This window comes from Pleurodeles waltl, chromosome 8 (genome assembly GCF_031143425.1).
Source record: "Pleurodeles waltl isolate 20211129_DDA chromosome 8, aPleWal1.hap1.20221129, whole genome shotgun sequence".
Classification (NCBI taxonomy): domain Eukaryota; kingdom Metazoa; phylum Chordata; class Amphibia; order Caudata; family Salamandridae; genus Pleurodeles; species Pleurodeles waltl.
The window spans coordinates 1,208,478,938-1,208,500,270 of record NC_090447.1 but is presented as its reverse complement, the minus strand read 5'-3'; positions in this window follow the sequence as shown (position 1 = coordinate 1,208,500,270).

The following is a 21,333-nucleotide window of genomic DNA, read 5'->3' as shown; positions in this document are numbered from 1 at the left end:
TGGAATGTTTTTAATTATGCTAGGAGGCTGGCAGTTAGTTGCATGTAGAATTGAATTCGCCGCTGTCTGTTTCCTGAAAAATCTGGTCTGCAGTTTGTCATTATCTACATAGATCAAGAGATCAAGGTACTCAACCTGCAAGTCCGAGATGTGATATGTGATGTCTATGCCCTATTTGTTGGGTACTAGGGACTGTAGAAATTGAGTCAATAGAGCCTTTTGCCCTTGCCAAATCAGCAAGATATCATCAATATAGCGTCCCCAGTAGATGATATGTTGAGAAAATTGTTCATTCCTATCACTCCAAAGCCATTCTCGTTCTACTGCACCCATAAGAATGCAGGCATACGGCGGCGCAAATTTGGCCCCCATTGCCGTCCCTTGTAGTTGTAAATAGAAGTGACCATCAAATAAAAAGTAGTTATTCTCCAAGCAAAACTGTAGCATATCGAGAATCATTAGATTGTGTGTGGTGAATGTCACCGGTTTGGTCGATAGGTTTTTTTTAACTGCTTCTAAGCCATCTTGGTGTTTGATAGAAGTATAGAGACTAACTATGTCGATAGTGACAAGAAGATAATCAGGTTGCCAATCAATATCTTGAAGTTTTTGAATTATGTCCTTAGTGTCTCTCACAAAGGATGGTAAGTTGGTCATAAAAGGTTGTAGTACATGATCTATTAGAGTCCCTAATTTCGAGCAAATTGAGTTCACACCGGATATAATTGGCCTGCCTTTCGGGGGAAATTCGTTTTTGTGAATTTTTGGTAAAAGATACAGAGTGGGAATCGTAGGGTGGGATAAAAACAAAGCAGATTTGTCTTTGTGTGAAATAGCTTGGCGGGAAAGCCAATGGTCAAGAAGAACAGACAGTTTCTGTTGTATTTGTGCTGTTGGGTTGGAGGCGAGGCGTTTATAACACTTAGAGTCATGAAGTTGTCAGTAGGCCTCTTTTAGGTAATCTGTGGTGTTAAGGATAACAATGTTCCCTCCCTTGTCAGCTTCCTTTATAATGATATGAGGGTTACTCCTTAATTTAGCTAAAGCTGTTGCTTGTTGGCGATTAAAATTTGATGGAAAGTGTTTACGCTTTTGGCAATAACGTAAGTATTATTTGTCAAGATCTCTCAAAACTGATGTTGAGAAGAGATCAATAGAGTTCCCAAATGGGAGAGTAAGAGTAAAGGTGGACTTAGGTCTCAGGTCCGAGGAATGATACTGATTGATATTCAACTCTAAATCATGAGCTAGTGAGGAAAGAGGAAGATCTGATTCAGAGGTATTAGACAAATTACACAAGAGCCCTATGTCTTCAAGATCCTGAACGGAAATGTCACTGGAGTTAGATGGGAGAGAAGATGGAGGGGAAGAAGAAATGAATTTGGAGAAAAAAGACTTGAGCTTAAGTTGACGGATAAATTTGAAAAAGTAAATTTTGGTTTGTGTAATGTTCCAAAAATTGGTAGGACAGTAGGACAGGCCTGTATTCAAGATATGTAATTCAATTGGAGACAGTTGGTAATCAGAAAGATTAACTACTAATTGATCATCATGTTTTAGGATCGAAGACTCTTGCTGCGGGCCCTTGTTTGTATACCTGAGGTGCCCGGTGTGGCTGTTGAGGTATCTGGTGGTTTGGCCCGAGTATCTTGTAGGGTTCCAAGGCGATATCGCCGTGCTTCCTCTAAAAAATTGACCCTGGGTCTGGTAGATAAGTCCCTGTCAGAATCATCAGAGGTTTCTATTTCAGAAGATGGAATAGTGTCTGGGCAACTTTGTGTGTCAGAAGGGAGTTAGATTCCTGAATATGGTCGTATTTTTTACTGAAAGTGTAAACTCTCCCCTGTTGGTAGTCACGGAGGTCTCTTCTAAATTTTCGGTTCTTTCTTTGAATTATATCAGACTCATAATTATCTATTATGCTGTTAAGAATGGCATAATTCTTGGTGGTAATATCTCCCCAATTGGCCTCTTCGATTCGTTGGGTACGCTGGTCCACCTCTTGTTTGTGTCGCTCATACTGTTCTTGGGAAATTTCATTAAGTTGTTGAATCATGTTCACAGAGGCCATTTTAAAATTAGCTTCCCATTTTTGAAGACATTCTTGGGAGGTGGTGTCAGTAGGTGGAAAGATCAGTATACGCAGCCCTCGGGGGATGCTGTCATTTTCCAGATATTTTTTGAGGGAAGCCACCTCCCACCATTTAGCAGTTTCCTTTTTAAGTGATTTTTCCAAGGCTAGGAAGGTGCTTTTTGCAGATGCAAAATTAGTATTAACAGAATTAAGAGTGCCAGCATCAGACGTGTTGAAAACTTGATCCAATTTCGAATTACGTTGTTCTCTTCTGTTTGAGGTAAAAGACATCATGAAGAAAAGGCTTAGACAGGAAGTTTATTCGTTGGCAGAAAATGGCCTCAGTAAAAAGGGGAGGGTCCTGACGGATGACTTCCTGTGAAGAATGCCGTTTTATGAGGGCTGTGGGAACTAAAAAACGGAGGGCCTGGACCCCAGTCCTCCTACTAGCATAAGTACTGTATTAAATGGTAAGATTCCACAAATGAAATATCTTCTAGTTGAAAGCACTGAATGCGCAATACATGACATGAGTCAAGTTCAGCAGTCTTTAATTGTAAAGTAGGGGGAATTGAAAGGACATCAAAAAGGCAGTCTCTCAATTGGTACAATGTTCAACGGAGTTGCAGCCAACACGTGTTTTGCCCCTTGTTGCAAGTATGCCAGGGCTTTCTCAAGGCTGAAAAGAATGTATATAAACAATGTAAGACTAGGGGTAAATCACACACTAGAGAGGGGTGCTACAAGAGAGGTGAGTATCCTAAGTTCAGACGGATAAAGCATACTACCTTATCTGTTGTGCTCCCAATAAGTGAGAAAAACTTAAATAAGAATTATAATACAGGTGAATCCCCTTAATGGGGTTCACTACAAAAGAACTGTTGTTATAGAAAACACCCTGATTGTAACGACTATTGGACAGTTTGTAGTGGTAAGAGTGACATGCGTATTGCTATGCTCACTGCAACAGAAAGGAAAAAATGTCTGTGGACAGGGTGGGGGGCGCAGAGGTGCAGTTTTAGAGTTTAGGGCAGGGACCAGGGAAAACCTTAACCACGGATATGCATTTAACATGCATACTTTTACAATGAAATGCGTTGTAAAAGCATGTATGGTATATGCATATTCATTGTTGGATATGCGTGGTTAAGGTCATGCAGGGCAATTGCATTAGCATTTTATCACATGCATGATAAAGGCATGCGTTGCAATGGAATGCGTTGTTCTGAGATACAGCCACTCCATGATGACCTCCCCTTTGGATACTACAATGGTTGATCTAGTAATCAAGCAATCGTGGTTGACATAGTCACCATTAGCTGACCATCTCCCTTTGAAGCTCTCCCAACCCATAGCTGTTTTGCATTTGTTTACATTTAGAACAGCATCACACACAACAGATGGAGGTAGCTGTCAAGCTTGTACCACTTCAGGTCTACAAGCAAAGCAATCACAATAATCCCTTGCATTGCAACACCGCTGTAGTTTTGCCCTTGTAAAAGGTTACGGTAGGACATTTGCATTTTGCTTCATAAAGGGTCAAGACACAAAAGGAGGAAGAACATAACTTGTTATCATCCACAGTGACCAATTTCAGTTCATACATTGCCCGAGCGAATGGCAAGACATGTTTCACTTCTCAACTGGAAGCTTATGACAAACATTGTTAGCGAGGAGGCAAAAGCCAGGGTCAAGTGCCAGGAAATCCCAGCCATAACCCTCCAAGTCATGCACTAGAACCACTCTCCCCACAGACAACTGCCAGTGCCATTGACTTTGTTTGCCAAATGCGTCATTCTCATAATGAGACTTCACACTCACTCACTCGCCTAAACACTCACAAGGCCTCCCAACGAGCACATATTCCATGGCCATGTTGATCATGGCCTTGGAACACCCAAAACCCTGTCATGCTGGTTCGACAGAACTTCCAGCAGGAGCTCTGTGTGAACGCCAGCCAAAAAACAACTCTGCTACTTCACGCTTGCCATATTTTAAAGGTGCTTGCAGCATACTGACTCACCTGCTCGAATTCCAGACTTCGACACCTTCTCGGCCCTGGAGGGTCTGCAAAAGTAAACTAAAAAAAAGAAAGGCAAACACAGTAAGAACAAATAAGGAAAAGTCTGAAGGAAAGGTCCAAACACCTACTTGCATGGATATAAATACTAAAGTTAGCAACTTACCTGTCCAGGTCAGACGAGGATGCAGAATCCAGAGATCCTAAAGAAAGGCAAGAAAACTGTTAAAAGAAAAGAGACAATGCGCTAGTGAGCTCAACTAGGTGCAAGTGGAAACTAATGTATACTCCCGTGCATGTGCATATGGACATAACCGGTAGGTGCAGCACTATGGTTAAGCATGCAAGGCTGCCCAGGATTGTCATTGACATTACAGATATAGGCAGGGGGGTAGCCTGGTCAATAAGATTGGAGGAGTATGAACTTCAGATTTCCTGACAATAATGCTGGCATATCTTGTGAAAATACATTATATGAGAAGCAGAACATGAGGAAGGCTTAAGGGACAGTGAGTATCATTAGGATGACTTGAAACACGATATTTTTCAAACCAAGCACCATTTTTTAAGACCTTCAAAACAGAAATGAGAGCATGTGTGTGTGTGTGTGTGTGTGTTTTTATATGTGTGTATGTAAACATCCTCTGTGAAATCCAACCGACAGATCACTGCACTAAACCCAAACAATTATCTGTGTCATGATCACGGGTTTTCATGTTTGCTTTAGAAGGCATTTAGATTATCTTCGAGAGTAGAGGTCCAGGGATCCATTAACCACACAAAATTGGATGAATTGACTGAAAGAACAAATCAAGTTCTAATGCAATTTCGACTGTTACGATGTGAATACTGACACTCTCTCATTTAGATGTCAAATTGCACCTATAAAAGTACAATCTATATTTCCCAAAATACTTCTCTTTTTGTTTGTGCTTATGGTAATGTTTTCTGGACCAATTCATATTTTCCCTGTGTGGATATATATGGCTGTGCAACCATAACATTGCCAAATGATACCTATTTCGGTTATCAATAAATAAAATCTTTGGCCAAAAAATAACTTGTGCAGGGCCTTATTGGATCAAAACTGACCTTACTAAATAAACAAGGTAGCAGAGTTTATTATCATCTTGGAATTTATGCTTCCTTGTGGTATCCATGTAGAATCAAAACTCATTATTTTTGCTAGGTTGATAAATAGGGGGCGATATGGCCTTGGCCCTGCCCAAAACTTCATGGCTGTATCTGACATCCACTCTCCTGCAGCTGGCATAATGATGAATCAGCATTAATTCATGAATTGTAAGTGCACTATAAGTGTCCAGGGCTTGTAGATTAAATGCTACTAGTGGGCCTGCAGCACTGATACTGCCACCCACTTAAGTAGCTCCTTAACCTTGTCTCAGGCCTGCCATTGCAAGGCCTGTGTGTGCAGTTTCACTGCCAATTCGAATTGGTATTTAAAAGTACTTGCCAAGCCGAAAACGTCCCTTTTTCTACATATAAGTCACCCCTAAGGTGTGCTCTAGGTAACCCATAGGGCAGGGTGCTGCATAGGCAAAAGGCAGGACATGTACCTGTGTAGCTCTATGTCCTGGTAATGTAAAATTCCTAAATTCGTTTATACACTGCTGTGAGGCCTGCTCCCTCCATAGACTAACATTGGGGCTACCCTCATAGACTGTTTGAGTGGTAGCTGCTGAACTGAAAGGATTAGGAAGGTCATATTTAGTATGGCCAGAATGGTGATTTAAAATCCTGCTGACTGGTGAAGTTGGGTTTAATATTACTATTTTAGAAATGGCACTTTTAGAAAGTGAGCATTTCTCTGCACTTAAAACCTTCTGTGCCTTACAATCCATGTCTGGCTGGGTTCAGTTGACAGCTCCCTTGGGCATTCACTCATGTAAACCCCAAACACAGGATACTCAGCCTCACTAGCATACATCTGCATTTTGAATGGGTCTTCCTGGGCTGGGAGGGTGGAGGGCCTCACGCTTGCATGTGAAAGGACAGTAGCCTGCCCTCTCACAAAGGACTGCCACACTGGGACCCTGTCAGACAGGATTGAACTGAAAGGGGAACTGGTTCACTTCTAAGCCATTCTTTGAAGTCTCCCACACTTCAAAGGCACATTTGGGTATTTAAGCAGGTCCTCTGCCCCTACCAACTCAGACACTTCCTGGAGAATAGAACCTGAACCAGAATCTGCAACCTGCCCAGAAGAACTGCCTGGCTGCCCAAAGGACTCACCTGACTGCTTTCTGTGAAGGACTGCTGCCTTACTGTTGCCCTGCTGCCTTGCTGCTCTCTGGCTGTGCTGAAAAGTGCTCTCCAAGGGCTTGGATAGAGCTTGCCTCCTGTTCCCTGAAGTCTCAGGACCAAAAACACTTCATCTCTACAAGAAGGACTCCTTGTGCGGCGAAAATCGAAGTACAGCCTGCCAGAAATGATGCACAGCCTGCACCACTGTGAAAAATTCACCCAACGCCGAACCGGAACTACGCAGCCCGACTTCACAACGAGAAGATCGACGCAGCACCAGCGTAGCAACCGGAAATTTGACGCACGGCCCACTGGATCGACGCATAGCCAAGCCGGAATGACGCAGCCCGTCTTCCAGAGAGGAATCAATGCAGCGCCTGCCGTGCAATGCCCACCGGATCGACGCAGACCCTGTGACTTCATCCTGTCAGCACCGGAAATCCACACATTGTCCCTAGGGCGCCTGAAAATCCCGCAACCTGAAGAGGATCCACGACCGAGAGACAGAAATCGACCCACAGCGACCCTGCATGAAAACTAAATGATGCATTGCCGAGTGTGGCCCTAGAAATTGATGCACACATCCTTGTTTTCCACGCATCTCCTCCTCTGCAGATCTTTGCGGAGATTTTGAACACAGACCAGGTACTTTGTGCTTGAATGAGACATTTGTTGCTTTTAAAAGACTAAAGACACTTTGGCCCTCATTACAACCCTGGCTGTAAATCCTGCTTACCGCCGTGCTGAAGGCCGCCAACATACCGTGGCCACGGGGGAAATCCGCTACAGGTATTATGACCCACAGCTTGTAATCCACCACAATACAGACATCCACACAAGTCCGCTACAACAAAGGTCAGCGATAAACTGGTGATACCAAAACCCACACCGTCATGCCAACAGGAATATGCCCACATTATCATGACCCATGAATCAACGCGGTGGTCTTTCAACCGCGGTAATCTATTGGCGGTACACACCGCTGCGCTCAATATACACACACATTTACAAAACACAACCACATTGGACAAATCGAAATACACACACCTGATACACATACACACACCACACCCACACACCCACACCACTTTAAAACACACACCCACATTACCCACAACCCCTTATAACTACATTTTTTGTGAAGAAGCAGAGAGAGAGAATAGCAAACTCTACACCAGCATCCACCATCACACAACACCATCACTCATACAACATCCACGCACCTCAAACAACACACACCAACACATCACATCACACAGCACAACAAAAAGCACCTCACACATCACCCACACCACATCATGGCACCTCAAAGACACCCCAGGTTTTTTGAGGAGGAGCTCAGGGTCATGGTGGAGGAAATCATTCGGGTCGAGCCACAACTTTCTGGATCACAGGTGCAGCACACCTCCATTGCTAGGAAAATGGAGCTATGGCCGAGAATCGTCGACAGGGTCAACGCAGTGGGACAGCATCCAAGAACACGGGATGACATCAGGAAGAGGTGGAGTGACCTACAGGGGAAGGTGCGTTCAGTGGTTTCAAAACACCAGATTGCTGTACAGAGGACTGGCAGTGGAACCCCACCTCCTCACGAGACACCACCACAGCACCCACCCAGCTGGCCCATCCCTCTGTCCCCAGGACACGTTAGTCAGCAGTGTGTCCACCACTACAGGGACCCCAGGCAAACCCACCAACCCAAGACAATCAGGGACCTGGGGTCAGTGGCAGTGGGCACACGGTTCAGGGGACAGAGGCACAGGAGAACAGGGAAACTAGGAGGACTGCTGTGCAATGGGGGAGGACAGGCCCAGGGAACCCATTCTCCACGAGGCACTCTCCAACATCATGGGAACATACCATCATTCCCAGGAGACCATGGGCACAGTACTGGCCAAGTTTCAGGAGACCCAGCTGCTGCAGGAATAATACTACCTGGGGATCAGGGAGGACTTGAAGTCCATCAACACCACCCTGGTCATCATTGTAGGGGTGCTGGCAGACCTGGCCAACACCATGAGGGACACAGAGGCACACAAACGGGCCCCTGACACTAGCCTGAACGATGAACAGCCCTCCACCTCCGCCGGTGGTAGTGGACAGGAGGCCACGCCACAGGACCAACAGGCCACCAGCACTCCACCCCCTGCAGAAGGAGAACCACCCCACAAACGGTCCCTGAGATCGAGGAACAAGACAGAAAACATTGCCAAGACCCCGCCAGGAAATGAGACTCTCCTGATTGTCATCCTTTTGTCCCACTTTGTTACCCTGAGAACCTTGACCTGCCATCACTCCACTTCTTATGCCTCCTTGGACAATGCACCTGTGAGACCAAGAGACTGAACTCTACCATGGACATTCCTCCACTATCATCCCAGCCCATTGCACAGCCCCCTCCACTTATTAGCACAGAAATAAACACCCTTGAATCACAAATCAATCTGGAGTCAGTCTGTACTTTCACAATTGTGTAATTGCAACCTCTCAGAAATATAGCAATGTCAATGTTCACGTTCAGATACCAATGTTACACAGTGGTTGGACAGCCGTAAACATAGCAGAGGGCACAAAGTGGGACCCAGATCTGTGAAATGGAAAGGCAAAGTGACATGTCAGGGTCCATACACAGAGATAAAATGGCAGCTGTATGTTATGTCCTACAGTAGTATGAGATGTTAGAAGCAGTGCCATCTTCTTACCTGTGTCTCACTGGAAGTATTGCATAATGATGTTGATTCGGTTGTCTATATCTTCTTCTTCTGCCTCCTCTTCTTTACTGTCCACAGGCTCCACAGCTGCCACAAGACCAGTATCAGGCCCATACTCCTACAGAAAAGGCACCTGGCGTCACAAAGCCAGTTTGTGCAACATGCAGCATGCCACAATGATATGGCACCCCTTCTTCGTGAGTAGTGTAGGGATCCACCTGTCAGATGGAGGCACCAGAATCTGGCCTTCAGGAGGCTGAAGGTGCGCTCTATTATCCTCCTAGTTCGCCCATGTGCCTCATTGTAGCATTCCTCTGCCCTTGTCCTGGGATTTCTCACTGGGATCATTAGCCATGACAGGTTGGGGTAACCAGAGTCACCTGCAAATATTGAGGGACAACAGTTAGACATCCTCCAACCCTTAGGGACTCTCCCATACCCAGACACCTATTTTAACTGTGTGGGAACCTTGGGCTCACCTATTAGCCACACACAGTGCCTATGGAGTTGCCCCATCACATAAGGGATGCTGCTATTCCTCAAAATGTAAACGTCATGCACAGAGCCAGGATACTTGGCATTCACATGGGAGATGTACTGGTCTGCCAAACACACCATCTGCACATTCATAGAATGATAGCTTTTGCGGTTTCTGTACACCTGTTCATTCCTGCCGGGGGTGGGGGGAAGGGGGAGACAAATGCCACATGTGTACCATCAATGGTACCAATAATGCTGGAATATGTCCCAGGGCATAGAAGTCACCCTTCACTGTGGGCAAATCCTCCACCAGAGGGAACACGATGTAGCTGCGCATTTGTTTAAGCAGGGCAGATAACACTCTGGACAACGCGTTAGAGAACATTGGCTGTGACATCCCTGATGTCACGGCCACTGTTGTTTGAAATGAACCACTCGCCAGGAAATGGAGCACTGACAGGACCTGCACTAGAGGCGGTATTCCTGTGGGATGGTGGATAGCTGACATCAGGTCTGGCTCCAATTGGGCACACAGTTCCTGCATTGTGGCACGATAAAGTCTGTATGTGATAATGATGTGTCTGTCTTCCATTGTCGACAGGTCCACCAGGGGTCTGTACACCAGAGGATGCCGCCATCTCATCACCTGCCCCAGCGGACGTGCCCTATGGAGGAGAAGGGTGAGCAGAGGGTCATACACCACATAGGTTTCACAAGGCTGTTTAGCACAATCGTGATATAATCGTTGTGTGCCTTTGTTTGTCCGTATTCCTGCCCAAAGGTGCTGTGATGCAATTAGTTGGCCTGCCATGTGGCCCCCTGAATTGGCAGCTGTCTGACCTGTAAGGAGGGACAAGGGGAAATGAGGTAACTGCGCTGGCGTTGTGCAGCGTTGCGGTAGGAGGTCGAAGACCGCTTGGCAATTCAGCAGTGGTTGTCATTGGGCCCTGTGGGTTAGAGGAGCCAATGACGATGTACGCCTGCAGTGACAGTACGCACCGCCATGGACGTGACTGCCATTTTCTAGCTGTTCACTCACTTGATACCTGACCTTCAACAGGAGAGGACCTACACTGCAAGTGCTGCTGTGACCTGCGTCTGGAAGCGACAATGGCTACAGTTTCTGGGGAAAGGGCCCCTGCCTTAACTGCGGAGAAGTTCGAAAAACTGGTGAATGGGGTCCTCCCCCAGTACACGCTACTCTACGGTCCTCCAGACAAACAGGTGAGTTAACTATATGCATGGTGGATAGCACATGATTGTATGGAGTGTTGTGGATGGAAGAGACGGGGGGGGCACAGGCCAGCATGTGAGGATGGTGAGTGTATGGTTTTGTGGGCCAGGGTGGGAGGTTTGTGGGCAATGAGTGAGAAGAACCGGACAGGGGAGTAACATCCATTTTTTCTTCACTATTCCTCTAGGTCAGCGCCCACCAGAGGAAGGGTATTTGGCGTGCCATCGCCAAGGAAGTGCGGAACCTGGGGGTCTACCATAGACGGAGCACTCACTGCCAGAAAAGATGGGAGGACCTGCACCGCTGGAGCAAGAAGACGGCAGAGGCCCAGCTGGGGATGGCCTCCCAACGTGGAAGGGGTGCCCGTCGCACCATGACCCCCCTGATGTACCAGATCCTGGCAGTGGCATATCCTGAGTTGAATGGGTGCTTGAGGGCATCACAGCAGCCACAAGGGGGTGAGTACAGTCTCATTCAGCTGACTCTGCATGCTTTACGAGGTGTCTGGGTGGGGGAAGTGGGTTGTAGGTTCCCCTAGGCCAGGGCAGAAGTGCCAAGGTAGATCCATTGTTTTGCAGGCTCAGTGCCACTCCAACCCCAAAGGTGGTATTTGCCCTCTACATCTAGTTAGGCTCCTGTGGGTTCCATCTGTGCATCAAATGGGTCTAGCCAGAGTCCCCCATGAGCATGTGCTTTTCCCCTGCACTGCTAGTGCATGTGGTTGTGCATAGGGCTGCTCCCTGTGTGTTGTGTCCGCCAACGGTAGTGGTGTTGCAGGCATTGACCATGTGTCTCTTCTGTCTTTCCCCCCCTTTTTGTTTTGTCACCCTGTCCTTGTGTGCATTAGCATCATCTGGCGGAGGAGCATTGGCACCGGAGCAGGAGGGAGCTGCAACCCACATGGCCATGGAGGGTGAATTTACGGAGTCTGAAGACACCAGTGGGATGGAGGGCAAGAGGAGCTCCATGACAGGGACAGGAGCAGACATCAGCGACAGCGACAGCGACTCCTCCTCTGATGGGAGCTCCCTTCCGGTGGCTGGCATCTCTGTGCCCACCGCAACAGCAGGTACAGCTGCCACCACCTTACCAGCACCGCCCTCCCAGCATCCCCTCATCGAGTTTCCCGTGCCTGCTCACCCAGGAGGGTGGGCATCTCCTTCGCACCAGACACCTCAGGCCCTGCCCCAGTCAGCCCTGCTGCCCTCAGTGAGGAGCCTATTGACCTCCTGAGATCCCTCACTGTTGGGCAATCAACCATATTGAATGCCATCCAGGGTGTCGAGAGGCATTTGCAGCAAACAAATGCATACCTGGAGGGCATTCACTCTGGCTGCCCAACAGAGAGCATTTCTGGCTCTGGCCTCATCACTGATGGCAGCTATTGTCCCTGTGTCTAGCCTCCCCCCTCCAACCTCCACTACCCAGACCCAATCCCCTGTACCTCAGCCTATCCCAAGCACACCATCAGACCAGCATGCACACTCATCAACACACAAGAGTGGACATGGCAAACATAAGCACCACACATCCCACATGCACTCACACAAGCACCATCCACATGCAAACACACCAACATCCACTGCCTCCACTGTGTCCCCCTCCCTCCCTGTCTCGTCTCCACTCACACCTGCATGCACTACATCCTCAGCCACTACCTCATCACCAGCACGCCCATCACCACACACCGCTCATGTGCACTCACCACCCCCACTACCATGCACACGTCCCTTGTGTCCTCTCCCAGTGTGTCTGTGAGCCCTCCTCCCAAATACAGAAATGCAAGCACACACCCACCCAACAGCCATCAACCTCACAACAGCCTCCAGCCCATGCACCTTCACCCAAATTCAGCAGACGTACACCTCCTACAACCATTACCTCTTCCTTCACTCCCAAACCCCCTCCATCTTACCGTCCCAGCGTGTCTAAAAAACTTTTCCTGGCAAACATTGACCTCTTCCCTACCCCTCCCCCCAGTCCTTCCTCTACAGCCAGGATGTCCAGGTCCCAGCCCAGCACCTCAGCCACCAAATCCTCCAACACTGTGGTCTCAGCAAGTCCAGTCACATCGCGGGTGGCACCCATCAGGGCTGCCAGTCTGCCACTTTGCAAGGCCAAGGATCAGCCCATTCTACAACATGCCAAGGTGAAAAAGGTGCCCACATGCCGTAGGGAAAAGACGCACCAACCACCCAGCAAGGCCTCCTCCAAGCCAAAAGGGAACAGTGCCAAGGGCCCAGCAGCTGTCAGTACCAGCAGGTGGCAGGCAAAGTCGCAGTGTGTCTCTGCCTCCATGGGGTATCATGCTACCTGTTCCCTGGCAATCTCGTGGCACACATACCCAGGTGAGGGAATGGGACCTACCACACTGCATGTGGAGCACTCTGGGGACCAAGCCCCTTCCAGAACCAGTGGAGAATCACATCCATTCACACAGTCCTTGGCAGGATGAAGCACTCTGGGCACAAAGCCCCCTCCAGAACCAGTTGAGAATCACATCCACTACCCCAATCCTTGGCTGGATGAAACACTCTGGGCACAAAGCCCCCTCCAGAACAGTGGAGAATAACATCCCAACTTGAGAGACTGTGCCTTTGCACTCACCAGGACCAATCAGTGGGCAAACCACCCACTTGAGAGACTTGAGAGACTGTGGTTTTGCACTCCCCTGGACCAGTCAGTGGGCAAACCACACACCAGAGAGACTAGAGAGACTGTGGCTTTGCACTCCCAAGGACCAGTCAGTGGGCAAACCACCCACTTGAGAGTGTAGTATAGCCATTTTTAGTACCGCTTGATGCACGTTAGGTTAACATATTAGGCCTCTGTGCACTTTGCCCTAGATACATTTTATTCAACCTCGCACTGTTATTTTACAATATCAAGTTTTATGGTCTTGTTTTTATTTCCGTCTATCACACTGTTTAGCTTAGTTCAGCACTGTGTTCTCAAACAATGCATTCTTGCTCACCCTGTACTTCAGTCAAGGTCTGGTACATTGCCGGTAAACGTGGTAGAAGTTTAGTCTCCAGCGTTCGTAGAAAAATCGCAACCTTACGTAGGGACATTTTCTTAGAACATCCGCATGTTAGTTATAAAAACACCTTCTAGCCCTAGTACACGTCAGAGGGAGATTCCGACCAGGAACCTACAACTAGATGCTGACTGCCCCGTTGCAGATGCTGATGCAGAATACAGGCCGTTGCTCAGGTATGAGGGTTGATGTCCTCCCGGGGGAACCTGAAAGGCAGGCTTAGAGCTTTACATGCTGTGCTCAGAACCTAACTTAGAGAGAACGTAATCTAGTTGCACTATGGTAGCCATATTCTTGTGCTTCACTCTTACTTTACTATTTTAATCCTACTGTGTTGTATAGTTCTGGTTATTGCAGCTCACGCTTTGCTATCTAAAATGCAGTTGTTTTATTAAACCAATCTTTAAAACTTAAACTGCCTTTGTCATTTATGTATGAGACCGCAATGTGTATGAGAGAACCGGTTGTGACCTGAGTGACCACGACTTCCCTGGGAAGTACTAAGATGTCATGCGCTCGGCTGTCCAATTGTCTCTTCCCTTTGGGAGAGATGAGGCACTGCTAGTTAGCCGAGCAAAGCCCGGATTTAGAGCAACAAGGGTCCTTCACTGTGAGTCAGACTTAGTCCCCCACACTGTGAACAATCTTGCAGCTCAAAATCCAGTAGTCTCCTTAGAATAATGAGAGCCTACGCGACATGGCGCCGCCAACGTTTGGTCAGGTTCTAATTTTCAGGTCCACCGGTATATCTCGGTCTCACATAATATAATGATCCCTCAGTTCCGTATACGGAGACGTCCGTGGTACTGAGGATTTCCACCACCGCCGTATAGGTAACCCTATTTACAGTGGGTGGTTGTTCAAGCTTGAACCTTAAAAGGAAAAACCTATCTTGGTGTGCCTTCTCTGAATTCTTGGTGCTTTTATAATGGCGAATCCCCAGGTTGTGCAAATAGCTCTTAACATGAGACAACCGCTCACAGCACATTTGCTAGCACACGGCCTTACGGCCCAGGGTGGTCCAGTCACGTTTGTGGTGGACACCCACGTAGCCTATAGAACAGAACTTTTTTACTCTTGGGTCACATTTCCAGCAGTTGATGGGAACACAAATACATTTCATGCATATACAGTTGCGAACGCGCCTGGACAGTACAGGGCGTATGCATATTTAGCGATACCTTTATCTTATCAAGAACATAATAATTGGCTTGATGGTGCCCTACTCCATACGATATTACCAGTAAGGTTAGGTCCACTAAGTAATGATGGTCCTACCTGGCTTTTATTGGCCACATATCCACCACATCCTGCGGCTGCAAATATGGCAGTGGCTGAGGTTCGGCGCTTATATACTGACTTATCAGCGATATATAGACGATTAGTACAATTTGTGATGCAGACACTAAATGCAAACCCAGCGAGTGATGCTCCAGCACAACCACATGCAGTAACACCAGGTATAAATCCGGTGACTGTACACTCTATTATGGGTAAAGTCCCAGCAAAACGGGAGGAGACTCCATTTTGGCTGGCACTAAAAATGAATACGCTGGAGGCAGTATTTCCCCATACGGGACCTCAGGACAAACATACTGTAGAATACTAACTATGTGTTTACCCTTTGGGATGGTTCCCACAGTGGAATATTGTAATACATGGGGCACGGTGTTTGCCGCTCTCTATACAACGGCACATGGTACACCGACACTAGCCAACCTACCGGAAATGCTTAATCAAATTCAAGATGAATACAGGGCTTAGATTTAGGAGTGCAACTGATGGGCAATTTTGTCACGGTTTCTTCAATAATCCTAAGCAATCTTAAAGGGGAAGCAGTTGCTCTTGCAGTGCGCATGCGTCTTCGTGAAGTTCTGCAACAAGATAAGGAGCGGGAACTGCCTAAAATAATAGCGGAAACATATTCCAGTATCGGTCGAGATAGCCTGGGGGCTAGACCACAAAAACCTCAATTTCAGGGAAAAATTAATAAAGACAATACTAAACAGCAACCTGAGGGTAATAAGAAGCGCTGGGAGAAAAAACAACAAACACCTAAAAAAGAAAGTGGAGAATCTCCATGTACGGAGACCCCGCAGAATAGGTATAATCTCAGAAATAGAGAGAATATAAAAAAACGCCTGATGGATATCAATATACTGATACACGCCAATCTTGTTCCTTTCAGGACTCATCGGAAAAGAGAAATGAGAGAGGTGGGCGGTCAGAGCGGAGAACAGAGTACGTGAAACCCAGACAGGAATCACAACGTTCTTCAGAGGTTTCTGTCAAGAAGGAAGAGAAACCGGTACAACAAAAACAACAGTTTAATAGAAAAAAGTGGCAGCAGTCTCAGTTAGACATGCCACTCAGGAAGAGGGTTCTCTTGAAGAACAAGACATGGGCTCTAGCACTGCTAGACAGCGCGGCAGAGGTCTCAATAGTTCGCTGGAATCTTCTGGAGCATCTGGAGGTGAAAGGAACTGATGACTTTATCCAAGTAGAAACAGCAGATATGCATGTCTCCGAACCCGATAGGGTGTATAGAGTAACTTTACAATTGAAAGGAGACATTGAACGCAATATACACACAACCTTCTGGGATCGTGTAGTTAAGATATATGACATTTTGCTGGCCGAACAAGATTGGCCGCCTGATTTTGTCCACACCTGCCCAGCGGGGGAGGAGGTTATTAAACCTTCCTTCTCGCCCCTTGTTCCAGAGGAACTCGCTGAGTCCTATTCTATAAAATGGGCTCTCACTCAGGCACCTGCGTTATATAGAAATCACGTAGGGTGGGACAGGGATTCTCCATATCATGTAATTTCCATTAAAGGTGAACCTCAGCCACAACCGCAGTATCCCATAAAACATGAAGCAAGGGCACCGGTGAGAGAAATACTTACACAATTAGAATACAAGGGGGTGATTGAACCCTGTGTCTCGCCAATTAATAATCCCTTATTTCCTGTAGCAAAACCGGACCATTCTTACAGAATAGTCTCAGACTACAGACATTTGAACGGACATACACGTACATATGCTATACAAAACTCACATAGCACTGCACTAATGAGCAACATTTTGCAGAAAAAATATAAAACGACTTTGGATATCTCTAATGGATTCTTCTGCCAGAATATAGCACCTGAAAGCAGGGATTTAAGCAGCTTTAGCACACTAGGCTCCCAGAAAAAATTATGTTGTTTGCCCTAGGGGTACAAGAACAGCCCAGGACTGTTTGCAGCTTGTGTGACTGCTATTTTGCACGAGTTAGACCCTGAAGCGTTGTCATATGTGGATGATATATATGTCACGGATGACGAGTTGCTACAACATTTAAGATGGGTAGCCCGCATTGTTGTAGGGTTTGCCAAAATTGGCTACAAATTAAACTTCAAAAAATCAAAAATTGCCTTCCTCAGCGTCCTGTTCCTGGGAAATGAGCTGTTGAATGAAGGGAAGAGCCTAGTGCCACAATTCTTAGAAAAATGCGCACAATTGAAACCACCAAATACGATTAAGAAACTCCAATCATTGTTGGGCTTTCTGAATTTTGGCAGAACATACATTCCGGATTATGCTACATACATAAAGTCTTTATATGAATTAATACGTCCTGAATTTTCAAGCAAATTTTGGACAATAGAACATACACATACTCTTCAAGAGTTACAAGCAGATATGCTCGCAGCGAATGATCTACATACACGGGACAATAAGACACATTTGGTCATCAGGGTGATAGCTGGGGCCATTGGGTTTACTTATGTCACATTTAATGAAGGCGAGACAGTCCCAATAGCATACAAGTCACACTTGTATTCCGCTACCAAACAACGATTTGTACCCACAGAGAAAATTCTCACTGCTGTACAGATGGCTGTTATTAAAGAGGGACCTCTGGCTCAGGGAAAACGCATTGTTCTTGTTTCTCCTATTCCGGCCCTTGAGGCTGTTACGGAAGCTAGCGTCCCGAACGGAAAAGCTCTCCACCCACAATGGATACAATGGGTTACGTCCTTGACAGCCACTGATGTAGACCACATTTTTGACCCAAAGTTACAAACACAGGAATTTTTACAATATGAAGTTGAATATCTGGTTCCCGCTGACACATTGTCTATTGATCAATATCAGATAGTCATGTACACCGATGGCTCTGCGCAGCCAGCGGTTGGAACAAAACATCAGTATTCTACTGCATGTGCGATTGTAAGCGGCTATATGGAGGGGGAGAAATTCTGTCCCCAACATACCTATAGACAGACCTTAGGGGATTGCACCGCGCAATTGGCTGAGCTAAAAGCTCTACTAATGGCTCAAGAACATACGGATCCGACACAGTTCACACTGATTGTTTGTGATTCTTATTATTGCGTCCAGTCTTTTAATGAATACCTGCATTACTGGCGCTTAAATGGGTTCAGAGATTCGCAAGGCAACACCATAAAACACAGACTCCTGTGGGGGAAGGTAGCAGACCTGAAAGAGACGCTACCTAAAGTCCATGTTGTGCACACACTTGGACATCGGCGCGTTGGAATACACGTTGCTGGAAATACTCTGGCTGATGAAGCCGCAAAGTCGGCAGTGGCAGTTGCCACTGTAGCTGCAGTGACTCGCTCGAGTTCCAAACCAGACACAGACATTATGGCTGCCATAAAAGCTAAGGTTGATGGCACGCCTTCTCCTAAAGGATTTTCTAATAAATACCAATACTTGATGGGAAGTATGCTGAATGCTGAAGTTAAAATTCCAGGCGTAGGCATACGCGACATCCCCAATAAAGATGTAAGACCACAATTGATTAGAGCAGCGCATGAGGGAGTGGCATCTGCACATGCTGGCGTGGCTGCTACAATTTCACTCTTACAGGCCCATTATCGGTGGCCTGGTCTCTATAAAGAGACAAAGCAGTATGTCCTTTGTTGTGACATCTGTCAGCAAATCAAAGTTTCCACAGCTAAGCGCCCACCGCAGACACCCCTTTTAATATCGAACAGACCATTACAGTGTGTGTACTTGGACCATTGCGGCCCATTGACACCGGATAGTGCATATAAATATATACTAGTCGCTGTTGATTCCTGCTCCAGATTTGTGTGGATGTGGCCACAATGGTCGGCTGACGCTCAGACTGTTATTGAAGATTTGCAAGTCTTTGTCGGTACATATGCAGTTGCGGCATTCCATTCGGACCAGGCCCCTGCTTTTGCCTCAAGGGCATTAAGGGACGCCATGGCTTTGTTGGGAGTTCAGCTCCAGTACTCGTCTCCATTTCATCCCGAGGGAAATTCTGTCATGGAGCGATTAAACCGCGATTTAAAGCAATCCTTAACAGTTAGAGTCTTAGGTATGGGTCGTAGTTGGCTATCCCACCTGTATGGAGTTCAGAGAGCACTTAATAACCTGCCTAGAAGGTCCCTGGGGGGTCATACTTCATATGAGTGCCTGTTCGGAACACAAATGTTTGTTCCGGATCTTGATGGTCCTGGTGTGGAGGAGGCGGAAACACATTTTGACATAAATGATCGTGTCACTGTTTTACAGGAATTACAGCAGTTCCGTGAAGATAACTCTTCTAAAAGTGCTGCCTCCACAGGAATCAAGGATGTGCCAGTAACACCTGCCGGCTGGATTCCCAGGGTTGGGGAACTTGTGCGTGAAAAGGGCGAAGTAAAAAAAGAATTTGGCCCTTCTTATTGTGCACCAGTCCCTGTGTTGGGGATACACGGAACCAGAACTGTTATTCTACCCCCTTTGCCAGGTGCCAAAGAAAATCGCTTTGTTTCTATTGACAATGTCAAGTTACAACATGTGGCCGATTCTACACAGCTGACCAAGAGGAACATCCAGTAGTTCCCGAATCCCTCTCACTACTGGAGATGAAGTTCCTCTTCAAGTTGTCTATACCGAAGCTGTAGACTCTCCGAGCTTGGGGAGGGTGGATGATGATCTCGCAATAGTTCCACCAACAACGACTAACTTAGAAACATTTGATCAAGTCACCATGACTTCAAACGTGACGGATCGTGCTGTCTACAGTGTACCACCGCGGGAAACACCAACTCCTCCATTGACTACGGCAACGCCTTTTACACGAACTGCCTCTGGTTACTTTGCCGACAACAACGATGGTTTATCGGACTCGTTTGCCTCTTCGACTGCTGACCTGTCAGGTCCACGTAAGTTGATACATTGGCTTAAAGATACATATTTTGTTTTTCCATGGAACTATCTGTGGCTTTTATTGACTATGTTAGCATTTTTTCTTTGGATTGGTTTTGTCATTACCTTTTTTCCATTGATACATGGTCATTTTCTTCCCGAGAGATCAGCGGTTGAACAGGTAGAGGAGGTGTTGAAACCACATTTTTCATCACATAAGGTTCGAAGAGACTTGTCCTTTGTGAACATTTCTGCAGTGCCAATTCCAGATGGGATTGTGTGGGATAAAGTAATGTTTGATATATACGGTCCCACTGAAATAATTCAAATACTGTATGTGCTTAAGTTATCTATGAATGATATAGTAATACCAGGCATTGTATCTGATGATTGGGATGTGAAGACAGTTAACTCAATGATGACAGAATTACAATATTACACTGTCTATGAAAATGAAGATGTTTACCAGTTTAGAGACAATTATGCTGACATGTTTTGCTATAATTATTATGGGCACCACTTCATACATAAAGCCAGCAGTCGGAAAACCATATTTGAATATATGCAATGGGAACATTGCCCAACTCCCCCGCAGGGGAGTTCCAAAACCTATTTTGATAAATTTACATATTTTTCTGGGCATCATCAAAAGAATGCTGAGTCATATTATTTTAAGTTAACGCCGAATAAAGATAGACAAATGTTGCTGATCAACACAAAATGTATATATTCGGACTCCTTTGTTTCCCGGTTATCAATTGAAGGTTATGAATATTGATTTCAAAAGTGTTTGGGGAACAAAAAATTGGCAAACTAAGGGTAGAGAAACATGGTTTAGAGCATGTCTCATTCCCGTTCAAATGATTTTTTTAAATGAAACTGTACAATAGACCAGCTGCTTAGGCTTAGCTACAATCAGAGAATTGAACATGCCTAGCATACCTGCCCCTGCAAAATTTAATGACTGGCTGTGACCGGTTCCCGTGTGGAAGGAATACTCTAACGCGTTGTTCCGGTGTACCAGTGTTTTATTAGAATAAGATTATATTTGGTGAGGTACGGTGCAGGTATGCTTGAAAGGTTTTCTTCTTTGGGCGGCGGGTGAACTGGTGATTTCTTGTTGCAGTAGTTTTCACTCTTCTTTCTCTTTTGTTTCCTTGGCGTACAGGTGCCCCGGGAAGTACGTGTGAAGAGAACAGAGGACACAAGGTAAGTGGGGGGATCACTTTTGGGTTTTGATCTTTCTTTTCTCTTTTCTATTCACTTCCTGTCTTTTCTCCTTTTTAACAACGGCTATGGTATCTCTGTCTCTCTTCTGCTTGCTGCCTCTCCTGTGCGCC